The sequence below is a fragment of the Lontra canadensis genome, unplaced genomic scaffold (assembly GCF_010015895.1).
Source record: "Lontra canadensis isolate GAN:19392208 unplaced genomic scaffold, GSC_riverotter_1.0 scaffold47, whole genome shotgun sequence".
NCBI classification, from domain to species: Eukaryota; Metazoa; Chordata; class Mammalia; order Carnivora; family Mustelidae; genus Lontra; species Lontra canadensis.
In genome coordinates, this window is record NW_022631041.1 from 13,285,011 (window position 1) to 13,298,176 (window position 13,166).

At 40.0% G+C, this 13,166-nt stretch overlaps 1 protein-coding gene across 1 annotated transcript in view; it reads left to right on the forward strand.

Moving 5' to 3' along the window:
- Window positions 1–1,149: 1,149 nt before the first annotated feature.
- The window catches only part of MEI4 (meiotic double-stranded break formation protein 4), a 227,888-nt gene continuing 215,871 nt past the window's right edge, over window positions 1,150–13,166 (forward strand). The window contains exon 1 of the mRNA XM_032873195.1: window positions 1,150–1,226. The gene's annotated coding sequence lies outside the window, so the exon portion shown is untranslated. The remainder of the gene's footprint in view (window positions 1,227–13,166) is intronic.

A 13,166-nucleotide genomic window follows, 5' to 3' on the forward strand; every position in this document is an offset into this window, starting at 1 on the left:
TTTCACATATGCAGTACATAAGGCAACTTTGCAACATTTCCCCTATTTGACTCTTGATTATCTCTGTGATAGATGAACTATAACTGGATTTTACATTTCTCTAATAGGAACTGCAAATACAGTAAACCATTAATCTAGTGTTCATTAATTTGGAGTTCAAGATAATTCCGTCTGGGTTTACCTGAAATTTACCTCTGCAGGATTAATGAAGACTGATACCTTAAACAAATTACAGTAGACTTAAAATCACTGACTCTTTCTAAGGGGCAGATGGTTAGAACAGTGATGCTCTAAAGAAATGTACAATAACTGACTGCATGCAAATGGGTGTCTTCATCAAGAAAGTTCAGCCATTTAGTAAAATAAACTGAACAGACCTCCGCGTAGAAATGATCGATAATTGATTCTATAAATACATGTTGAAACTTCTACCTAATGGCAACCACGCACCGTGTGTAATACTAAAGAACACCCCAAGGAATGTATCCTCAGGCTGCTTAGAAGCCAGCTGGGAATGTAAAATGCCAACGAATTTTAGAACGAGGCAAGGTATACATGATTTAAGAATAGAGATTAAAACTACAACGTGAAAGGTAAAAAGTGAGCAAATCCACTCTATAATAATCATAATCTCTTGTAAGACACAGAAATTTAATTTCCCCTCTGGAAAAAGAACAATTGTTTTGGAGCTCCGCTTTTCCTCAGTTCTCCGAGTTCTCCCCTCCCCCAAGGGAATCACTGCATCTCTCTCCACGACGAGTCAAGGCGAGCATCCTTCCTCCTCAAGGCCTCGGTTTCTCTTTCCGGCTGGCCAACCCGAGGGGGCGCACTTCTTCGGAAAGCGACGGCGCGTTTCCTTCCCTTCGCAGAGCCGTCCTGGAAGAACTCGGCGACGCCAGGCCGAGCCGCCTCGGCGTGAGTTCTCACCCACTCCCTCGGTGGGGCCCAGAGCCGCCTCTTGGGAACAAGCGGCCCACGGGGCGACCGGGCGACGGGCCGAGCGGGCCGCGGGGCCTTCTGGGGCTTGTGGTCTCTGGCCCCGCCCCTGCCCACTTGCCCCGAGAGTAGAAGGCAGGGCGAACTGGGCAGCGTTCCACGCTGCGGGTCGGACGCCTGGCCGCGTGGAAGGCACTCGGGCTTCCCGGGCTTCAGCCCTTGCGCTTCCTTGCCGGCCTGCACTGGCTCCTCACGGAGGGCGCCCTCCCTCCTCTGCAGGAGTCCCGAAGGTAGGTGAGGAAGCGCACTGCTCGCTTGCCCTTGTCCAGCCTTGAGGGGCTCGCCCTACGCATAGGGTCGCCCGGCACCGCCCTGCCTTTTCAATGGCCCGGGGGTCGGACCTACATTCAGGCGACTGGCAGCGCCCTGTCTAGCCCCGCATACTGTTGGGGTTTCCCTTCACCTACTTACGCGGATCGGACCTGCCATGGAGCTTCCGGGGTCACCGGAGCTCTGGCGCAGAAAGTTATGGGTGTCTGTGGTGTGTTCCACGCCTCTGAGCATGTTTAAGCCTAGTGACCACCAAAGTGGTTCCTGAGGTTTTGAGGAGGAGAAGGCGGACCTGTGTTTTGAAACCCTTACTGGGGTTGGCAAATCCATTCCCTGAGTAGATCTTTAAACGGTCACCTACTGTATTGGAGGGACTGTATGAAGTGCTGTAGGTGTCAAAGATGGGACATACATGACTTCCTCATTCAAGGACCTCACGGACTTGTGCTAGGGATGGATATCTACGTGCCCAAGAAACATTCAAGAAAAGGGTGAACTTGCATTAGAAGAATCAGGCAAAATGCTGTGGGACAGAGAAGTTTCATGGAGGTGGGATAAGTATCAGATATTTGGAAAATAGGGGAGGAAGTTGGGAATTCATTACAGAGGAAGGGGTTAGTAAGAGTAGAGGCAAGAAGCCAGGCATGCATGGAGAAAACCTAATATTTCAGAATGGCTAGAGTGTTTGAAGTGGCAGGAAATAAGACGGGAGAAGTAGCTGGGACTGAATTATGAAAGACTTCAAGTAACTTGGTAGTCTGGAATTGAGGAAACATGTTTTTGCACTTGAATTCTATCAGGATCCGTATATTATAAAGAAATGTACTGTTGCTTAATATTCATAAAATGCTTACGATGTTGAAAAAATACATAATAACATGGGCTCTGTTCATGAGCAGGACATATTTTTCAATAGCGGTGTTTTTATAAATAATATCAAATTAATTACACACACAAGGATCACTTTCTTGGGCTTGTTTGTGTTGCCTTTTTCCTATTTAAAATCTAGAGAATTTACAGCGTATCATGAGGCTGCAATGAGATTCAGTTCCTTGGCAGAGATTTGTGATTTGCTATCTACTCTTCCACTTGTTTTTATTTTGGAAGACTTACTGCTTTAGAAGGGTTTTAGATCAAGGGCGGTAAAAAGCATGTATAATTTGGAACATGTATAATCTGGATGACGTTTTTTTCATGAATGATGGAGGGAATACCAGTATTTGGAACCAGCTTTCCCAAACCAGTATTTTGGAGGCTTTGTTAAAGCTTAGAAAATGCTATCTTAACTATGTTTTAGCATATCTAAAGATGTTAGTAGTCTACTGGATACTGTGGTGAAGTTCAGAGAGAATATTCTAGTTATTTCATGGGACATGTTTATGTCACATATGCATTAAACTACTTGAAAAAGATACTTGAAGTTGAAGGTCATGAGTCACACTTTAATAGAGCCAGTTAAATTAGGCCAGATCATTTTGGAGATTTATTGAGGGAAATGTACGACTGCACTGTGAAGAAGTGTTGGAAGGAGTGAAGAGATCGGTCAGAAGGTTGATGCGGTAATAAAGACAAGAGGTATTAATGGTTTGAGGAAAACATAGACACAGCTTTAGATTCTATTATAGAATTGACAGCGAATTATATAGAAGGATAATTGGGAGAGTTGTGCCCTTAAGTCAGAGAGCAAAGTGTTTTAGGAATAGGGGAGTGGCCATTAGGGTCATATTAGTGATCTGATGCTGCAGAGAAATAGAATGAGGATTTGCAAATAATAAGGTTTGGCAATTATGATGTCATTTGTGACCTTGGTAAGGATAGCTAAGTTGAGTGGGGGTGATTAGAGAAGTTTTTTTTTTTTTTTCTTTTCTTTTTTTAAAGCTGAGAGCAACTTGAGTGTGGTTGTATGTTGAGAGATAAAAGTCAGTACAGAAGAAGAGATTGTAAGAGCAGAGAGATGGTTGGTACAGAAGATTAAGTGTTGGTATGCAATTAGTGCATATTCTTAGAATATTGTGTATGGTATATAAGCACAAGAAGATGTTGGCATTTATTTATTTATTTGTTTGTTTGTTTATTTATTTATTTATTTTTGAGGAACATATCACAGAATAACCAGAGCTTTCTTATAAGCTTCCAGAGTACCTAGGATCCAGCTTGCTTACCTATCCATTCACTCATTAGATCAGTCATCTAATATTTTTTCAGCACTTACCATGTGTTAGTTGTAGGGATTCCTGCTCTGAGCAGACAGATAATGAGCTCAATGGAGCTTGTTTGTCATTGAGGGACATAGACAGCAAACAACTAATTAAAGAAGGAATTATCCAGTTGCATTTGTGGTAACTGATGTGAAACAAGAGTATGGCATGTTAAAAGCATATGTATTCAGGGGGGTTGACATGGTCCAAGGAAGGCATTTTCAAGGCTAGAATGGCTAAGCTGGTATTAAGAGATCTCTCTGGTTTCTGAGTCAGCCTTCCCTTCCCCATGCTGCCTCTCTGTTACCATCTCATTCTTGGTGCTCTGTTCACTGGGTTGGGCTCAGTCTCCCCTCTCATGAGCACTTGATGTGTATTTCATCAGCGGATCAGTGGGGTGGCAAAACTTTCAGGAACCAAGACTTTGTGAGGTTCTTTCTCAGTCCAGTTACTGCTGCATTGTAGTGACTAAATATGCCCCAAGTGTCCATTTAATTTTTTTTATGCTGTATTGATCACCATTAGGGAAAGAAAAGGGTTTTGGGAATGGCAAATTGATGGTCAGCCACAGCCACCACTGACTTAGCCTCTTAACATCCTTTGGAGGAACCAGAGCCCGCACAGATCCTGTCACCTCTTATTAGGAATTTTTGGTAACAGCCAATGAAAGTTAGGTTTTGTTTTCTTTCATTTAAAATTTTAATGTTCTCTGGGACAAGTGATGAGGAAAAAGCATCCACTCATGTTTCTGTCTGTAGGGAAGTGAAGGTACTGTTGCTGCTCTGATTTTGCATTTATATAGCATTTGAACGTTAGCTAAGTGCTTTTACCATCAATTTTTTTGTTCAATTTAAAAGACAGCCTAAAGTCACCCCTGTCAAAATTTGTTCAGTGTTATTCAGAGAAAAGGATCGTTTGTAAAAATGGGCCTTCTATAATGTAGAAAAACTCTGAACCATCAAAAGACTAGATATAATGTAAGGCAATGTGTCGGTAGAAGACATTAGCCATTTGTTACCTTTCTTCACAATGAGAGATGAAAAATAAACAACAAAAACAAAACTTCATAGAAATATAACCCTGCAGGGAGCCAACGCTCTCATGATTTGGTTTGTACAGTATTCACAGATGTTTTATGAGCGACAATATGTGTCCTTATATCTACGTCCTTAAAGCATTAAGTTTTATTTAGAGTAACTGTTGGCAAACTTTTCTGTATTGGGCCAGATAGTAAATATTTCAGGCTTTTCAAGGCCATGCTGTTTCTGTGGCAACGACACAACTCTGAAGCTATAGCACTTAAGAAGCAGTAGACAATACATAAGAGAATGGCTGTGTCTATTTCAATAAAATGTTTATACAAGCAACAACCCCCCCCCCCCGTTTTGCCTGTGGGCCATTATTTGCCAACCTCTGATCTATGGCACTTCTGAGATTCTTTTACTGATGAGGGGTGTTATAGATTAGAGTGACTGATATTCAGTTCAATTCTCTGTGAAGGCAGCAATGGACTTGTCTTGTTGACTGTTGTGTCCCTATGTCTAGCACAGTGCCTGACAAAAAGGAGATAATTAAACTTACCTGTTGAATAAAGGAACGAGTAGCAAGGCCATCTGATAGAAAATTGCCTAAGTGTGGGTCGATGATTCTGTACTCAGATTTTCAGCCTATATAATACGTATTCTATGGTACTACAATTTTGGGTACAGCATATATGTTGCAGTTGAGTGCTTAGTTCAGAGAACTAATCCAAGGGGATACATGAAGAATGAAAAAAGAGCCAGCGATACAAAATGATAGTAAAGAACAATAGGTCTATGAGGCTCCACCAATAAAAATTCATACTACACCCTTTGGAAGAGACCTGAGAAAGAGAATATATTTCAACCTCTTACCCAGGCTAGGGCTTTTCTTGTTTGCCCTGTTTTGTGTGCCTTGATAGCATTTGTCCTAGATGTTCTCCTTTGGTTCTCCAGATTTGTCCACTCCTCTGTCCTTCAGGTCCATACGAGCCCCTGCTCCCTCCACAGTCTTAACAGTGATCCTGTAGGATGAAAAGTCAGAGTCCCTGTCAGGTGGTGCTCTCTCTCTCAGTTTTGGTGACTGCTTCCTCCTCTCATACTTTTAAGGTCTAGAGGAAATGAAGGATGGCCTTTCCCTTTTCTGTTGTCACTGACCCCAGGACATTGTTACCCCCTTAAATTGCCCACACTTTTAGAAACAGTCTTTTTATTAAATTATCCTCATACTACCCAAATTGTGGTACCCTTAGCTTTCTGCCTGGACCCTGATGGATATAGTATTCCCACCAGTTTGTCAAAGGCACCTATTGTATGTCTGGAGCCATACCGAGCTCATTTGGGATCGTTTTGTGATTACTTGCTTTCCTGTGAGTCCCATCCCTGCATTTCTTGCCAGCACTGAGATGAGCTTTCTGCCTGGACCCTGATGGGTATAGTATTCCCATCACTTTTTCAAAGGCACCTATTGTATGTCACTTAAGTCCCCCAAAGTCAGTGACTGTGGCTTCTATTTCTTATCATTAGAGAATCTCAGGGTGAAAGGGTGAAAGTGGTCCAGGAAGGTGATCCATTTAACTTTTCTGGTCAGAGTTTGGGTCCAGTCTGCCCCATCCATATCAGAGCTTATTTGTACCCGAACACCTTCTACATAAGGGAATTCATTACTCCTAATGTTCTCTCACACATCTTTAGACACATCGGACTGATAGAATATGTATACACAACTTCCATCCACTGACCTTGTCTTCTTCCTTGAGGTTTCATGGAATGCATCCAACTTACGTTTCATTCCTCTGTTCTTCAGACAGCAGGTTTTTTAGTTCCTTTACTATCTCCGTTTACAAGCAGAGTGCCTAGAACAGAAGCTCTTTTTCCATGTGTTGTCTGATCATGCCTAGTTAAGCATGAGCATGATAACTTTCCCTGGAAGGTTTGCTACCTCCAGTGAATAGAAGGATCAATATGTCCTCTTTCCTTGCTTTGCAGCTGTAAGAGGGAACGTGATTTGACTCCACTTCCCTCCTCTGCCGATTTCAGTGTTACATGCCATAGGCACAGCTGTCTTTGACAACGGCTTAGTTTTCTCCCGTTACCTAGTTTATCTATATTTAAAGGCTGTCTATGAAGGGAGTAAAGTAATTTACAAATTGTAGATCTCTAGAGGGCTATGTCTACTATCCAATTTTCTTTTGCTTTTCTTCAGATGTCAAAAGTACACTGATCATCCTTTAATTTCTTTAGGGGGCATGGTTTTAAGTATTTTGCTGAACTTTTTATTTAAGTTTCAAATCTGAAAAGCAGATATCAGCAGACTCACAGATTCTTTCACATTTTGTTCCTTTTTTAAAAAATTTTTCTGACATTCACTCTCTCTTATGTCCATTACTGTATCTCTTGCTCTTGCTTTTGGGCAATATAACAAAATATATTGAAATGCAATATTTTTTGATTAATAATCAAACTAACTTTAAGGAAATGTTCTGAAGTAGGCTTTTAAGTATATTTTACATGTAAGTCAATTTTTATAATGAAAATCCTATTTATTTTTTAACAAGCCTCCAAAATATCGGTCAGCTTCTTTAATTCTTCCTTCTGATTTATTCAGTGAGCTCATTCCCCATTTCATTTTTTATTAGATTGGTTTCACCATGGCAGAACTCAGGAAAATAAATCCTCTTGTATTTAATGTGTGCTTTAGTTTAATCTGGATGAATAGAAAAATGAAAACAATCCATTAGAAAGTACTGTTGATTGTTAGCAAGATGCGACTTCTTAATCTTTAATATAATTGTTTGGAAATATATTGCAGAGGCTGCTTACTGATTGCTTCTTTTCCCATGCCTTCCTTCTGTTTTCATGACTGTTTCTTAAAAGGTTAAAAAACAAAACATACTTGTGATTCTTTTCAAATTCCTCAAATGGGTTTTACAATAGTAGATTGTTTATGATCCATTTCTTTTTATCTCTTGTAACAATGGTAGGAGAAAGCTACTTTCTCTTCTGATCTGTTTGTGTACTTTGTCTAAAGTTCTATTATTCATGCATTAGCTTGTATTTTATTTATTTTCTTATTTGTCTGCCTCCTCCAGTAGAAGAAAGGCTCCTGAGGGAAGGGGCATACTTATCTCGAATGCCTGGCACAACCAGTAAATGGTGGTGAACGTTTGTTGGCAGAATATAAATTGATCATGACCAGTCTGCCATTTTACAACAGAGAACAAAACACTTATGTAGTTCTCAAGAAGTTGCTGCTTCCTAAAAAATTATTTCTCTTATAAACATGACTCTTAAATAGTCCATTTTTATAAAGATTGTTTTGTCTTTTAATTAAAAAAATCACCCACTGTCCACCATCCATTTATTTGATAATTATTAAGCATTATTTCAGATATATAATGAATAGATTTAAAAAGTTACATGTATTTCCAATAAGCTGTCTTCATAAAAATCAATTTCCCAAAACCAAAATTGTGTACTTCGAATGCTGCATTCATGCAAGTAACTATAGGATAACTGAGGATTGGAAATGAGGGAGCTGTTTCAGTTCAAAGACCCCGCAGTACATTTCATACTAGATTGCTGATGGTAAATAATAGACAAATTCCCAGTTTCCTAGTATATTCCAAAAATATGACTCATGTGTAAAATCACTGAGAAAGGCACTGATTGAAAGTACATAGCAGGAAGCTGGCTTCTTTAATTATTAGTGTGCTTACTTCATTTCAATCACTCATTGATAAAAAGCTGAGAATCACTATAGAATTAAAGACACCACTTCAGAGGTCGTGTAGTCTGAGTAAATGTGTCATCAGCAATGATTTGTACATTTTGTACTTTCCAAGTCATTTGTGACTAGGCTCCATTCTTCACTGACCTAATAGTGGAATTGTATTGGAGTCTTCCCTCACTCTCTCTCCCTCTCCAGTCTGGCAGCAAGCTGTAGCATTCCACAAACATCTTTCAGAGCCTCTCATCTTGTGTGTGCTCACTTTCAGTGCCCTGGCCTCATTCACCTTCCAGCCCTTCTTTAGTGTTTGGTGCAAATAATTCTGAGCTCCTTCCTACCCAGGACAGCCTTCCTTCTAAGACCCCCACTGGGATCATTTCACTCATCTACTCAGAAGACCACAGCTATTTCTGTCTGGCCAGTCAGCACTTCTGGCTGACTCTCAAGATCTCAACTTCCCGATCTTACATTATTTCCCTTTATTTCCTAAAATACCTTATTCTTTAGTCGAGTTCTGGTCTTCTCCCACAAATTCATTTGTCATTTCCTGCTGTCTGCTCATACTGTTCACTCCATCTGAGGTGCTCTTGTGCCCCCTTTGCCTCTCTGAATTCTAGGCATCCTTCAGATCTTCCAGGCCTGCTCCGGGGGTCCTTCCTCCTCCTGTTCATGTTGGCCCATATGTGTCTCTTCTCTGAGCTTTTAATAGATTGACAGACCTGTGGAATTACAGGCTTAGGAAACAGTGGGTCTGGGATCAAATCATGGCCACATACAGTCTCAAGTAGACCAAGCATTGCATTGAGTGTTTATTGTGTACCTGATAGAGTTCATAGGGGTCACGTGCCTTAACTAATTTCATCTCCTCAGTAACCTTATTTTTTAAGTACTATCTTGATTCCCATTTTACAGATGAGTGAACTGAGACACAGAGAGGTTGAGCAACCTGTCTAAAGTCACTCAGCTAGTAAGGAATAGAGGTAGGAGTCTTGGCTCCTGAACCTGCTGTCCTCACCTCTATACTATTCTTGCCTTGTCAAGATATTTTTGAAATGAGTTTTGATAGGGATTTTTAGGTTGACTGATATCCATATTACTCTTTCCTGTCTCCGTGGGCAGTCTTTGGAGGAAAAAATTGCTTATCTAACAGTGCTTTTGGAGTTGGTATGCCAGCATGTGTATTTTGTGTGTGCATGTGTTGCTGTGGTGACAAGCTGAGATGGGCATCTAGATAGACATAAAGTGACCACAGGGCAGTTCAAGAGGCCTGCTTCTATCCAGGTTATACTTAAGTCCTACACCCAAACCCAGAAACCATGTTGTAGCAAGAAGATGTGCAGAAAGATAAATATTAAAAAATAGGTTTTACCACTTGTGAGTTGGATATCTTTTAGAAAACTGCCCTCTCTGAACTTTAATTTCCCTAGCTCTGACCACTGATACTAAATTGTACATTGTAGTATTATTAAATGAGATAAAACTATGGGGAATTTAATGAGGTACTGGATATAAAGTGAATGCGTGGTGTCCAGTATGCAGAGGTGTCCAAGAGATATTTATGTTTTTCTTTGAGGCTCCATACTCTAGCCAGACTTATGGCTTTCCTCATCCCTGCTGCTGTTCTTCCCTTTGCCTGTATAACCAAGCAGGCCCTCATTTCCACATTGCTGTATCTCCTTCACTTCTCCTATCTTCCGTTAGACTGTCTTCTTCATGAAGCTCCCTGTTATCCCTTAGCTGGCATTAATTTCCCCTTTCTGTGAAGTCTTTCACTTCCAGCCCTTTATTGTAGTCATTCGTGTACAGTGTGGTTTAATCTTTCCCACTGAGCCCGGTGCTAGCAATAATAAAAGATGAAGGCACAGTCCATGCTGCTGATGAGCTCACTTCCTGTCCATTAGGAGAGCGAGACCCCCCCCACAGGACTGCCGATAGGACTTTGTGATGAGAACATTTCTAGAATGCTGCGGAAATGCAGATGAGGGTGCAGTTAACAGATCCAGGATGAGGAAGGAAGGAGCAGGTAGTCTCGAAGATTTCGGACGGGGCAGTTGGATTGGGGCTTGAAGGGTGAGTAGAGAGTCTGCAGGCAGGGGATGGGCAAGGGTGTTTCTCTAAGAGTGAAGGTCACAGACAAAGGGCCAGCATCATGACAGTATGTACTTTGTTTGGGAAGCCGTGAGAATCCTCTGTGGTTAGATGTGCCACCGGCAGTGGAGAAAAGTAAAGCTAGAGGATAACACTGTTTTTGGTTCTCAATAAATCAGTTGTATGACTAGAGATCTAGCTTAAAAGCAGTTTTGAAAAAGAACAGATTTTTAATTGTTTCTTATTATGTCCATTTGAACCATCACGGAGAATGACTGTTCAACAACTTGGACTAGTTTTGCTTGTTAAGAGAAAGGTTCAAATGTGGTGACTTACTATGTTCATCGCCAAATTGGAGTTTAAGTGCTAGGTGTCACTGAAGAGAGACTTTGACCAGACAGAGAATAATCAGAGGAAGCTATCAGAATGAAAAGAGGCTCGATATTATGATGTTATAATGGGTATAGGAGACTTTAAAACCTTTGCTTGCTTCAGATCCTTGGAGGGTGAATCAGGAAAGTGGACTTTATACTGTTTGCTTTCAAAGGTGGACCTGGAATCCATAAGCAGAAGTTATAGAGTATTTGGAAGGAATTTCTAAGAACTGATCATTAGGTATTCCAATTTTTAATACTATAACGTCCTTGCAGACTGGGTCAGACTCCTGATTCTCTTATTGGGTGACAGACTAGATCATTTCTTCTGATACCAGGCTTTTGGGAGTCTGTGACACACATTCAACACAGTTTTGGAATTAAATAAATGTTACTATACTTGAAATCTATTAAATAGATTATCTATGTCAAAATATGCTAATTTAATGTGTCTGTATAGCAGATAGTATAGAGAGATGAAAAGTTTTAGAGTCAAATTGATATCTTCATTTCTTACTATGTAATTTTGAGCAAGTTACTCCCTGAGTTCGTTTGCATGTTGATAAAGCAGGGATAATAGCAGTTTTGTCACAGGTTTATTAGAAGGATCAAATATGACAATGGATATGAATATACATATATATATATATATAGAGAGAGAGAGAGAGAGAGCGCATGAGTATGTGTGTGTAACTGTTGAGTCATGAAAATACTGTTATTTAAAGTATTTTTTCCTTTTGTCTATGTGTCTTACTAGGACTTTCTAACAGCACTCAGTACCCAGATATAAAATATAGTGACATCACCCAAGTTTTTTCTAAAGTGGAGGCTTCCTTTTATCATTGAGGTCCATTCTTGAATGTTTTCTCAATGAATAATATATGTCAGTTTATCCAGAAGGACAGAAGAGTGGTGGCAAATTAATCTAAAATCGTAACTCACTCTCTACTATCTAGAAGCATCTCCAGATTCCAGCATACAGATACAACTTTCTGTGGTTATTTTTCCTTCATTTTTTATTAATACAGACATATATGCATAAAATACTTGGCCCAGATAAGAAATATCTGGAATCCTTTTGGTCATTAAGAAGTAATTTAAGAGTAATTATGAAATTTCTAGTTTAACTCCTTAATTTTCACATAGAAAGCATACGTAAATGTGTGTGTGTGTGTGTGTGTGTGTGTACACAATTGAGTACTTGCATATACACACACATTGAGTGCAGGTGCAGATTATTAGCTATTCTTTCTCATGCTGAAAGACTCTAAATTTTTAATAACTGTTTCGATTAAGAAAATGTTGATTTTTCTTTCAGTAGTTTTAAATTTGTATATCACATGTTTAAAAGATGGACTTTTATGTATATTTCCTGTTAGTAGAGATGTAATATGAAATTATTAGTCTAAGAAGCTGACTATATAAGTGTTTATTATTACTATTATTGTTAGTATCATCATGTTCTAATTTACTATGCTGTTCCAATTCAGCTTTGGACATTGAACTCTTCTTGCCATGGAGTAAGAGTAAAGGCAGAGATGGAGAAATGTGCACACATCTTCTATATGTACATTTTCTATGCAGGATCTCCAGTACCTGTATAAGCTAAATGTTATTGAGTTATTAATTATTAAATATTAATAATTATTATTTTAATTATTAATAATATATAATAATTTATTAATTATTAATTATTAAATTAATAATTTAATAAACATTAAAAGCTCAATGTTATTGAGCTTTTACTCTGTGCCAGACACTGTGTTCAGTACTTTACATGGATTATCTCATTGAATTCTCTCAATAACCCCTACGAAGCAGCTTCTATTATTTGCCTCCCCTTAGATAAGCAAATTGAGGCTTGCCAGAGGTTAAGTGCACAAAGCTTCCAAGTGGTGGAGACTGGATTTTAGCGAAGCTATCTGATTTCGCAGCTGGAACTTTTCCTTGCACGCTGCGCTGCCCGTTGCGTGTGTAATCATAGACTCAGAACTGGGTATGGCCAGTCAATCCACGTAGTTCTCACATCAGTTTTGAAATCTGTCTTCATCTCAGAAAGATGGCCATTCAGCCTCTGCTTGAGTAACTCCAGTAATTGGAGTTTCATAACTTCACAGGACAGCCCATTCCTTTGTTGGACAGCTCCCGCACTGGGTATCTTATTCATCTATTTATTGGAAACTTGTCTCCCTGTAATTTCCATATGTTAGTCCTGGTTCTGCCTTCTGGAGGATTATTGAACCCCTCCCTTCCCTCTTTGGTCCAGCAGCCTTTCAGATGCTGCGTGCCTGGAGTCTCGGCTTCTCCAGCAGTTTGGTGGGCAGTCTCCAGAGCCCTTGCCCTCACAGTCACGCTTTCGGACAGTCCTGTTGAATTAGTTGCTGCTGGCAAGTTGCGGTACACAGAATTGGACTCAGCAACTTGGCAATCAGTATGGTGGCAAGACTTCTGGACTGAGGTGTAACACCTAGGTTAAGGTATCAGAGCTGCT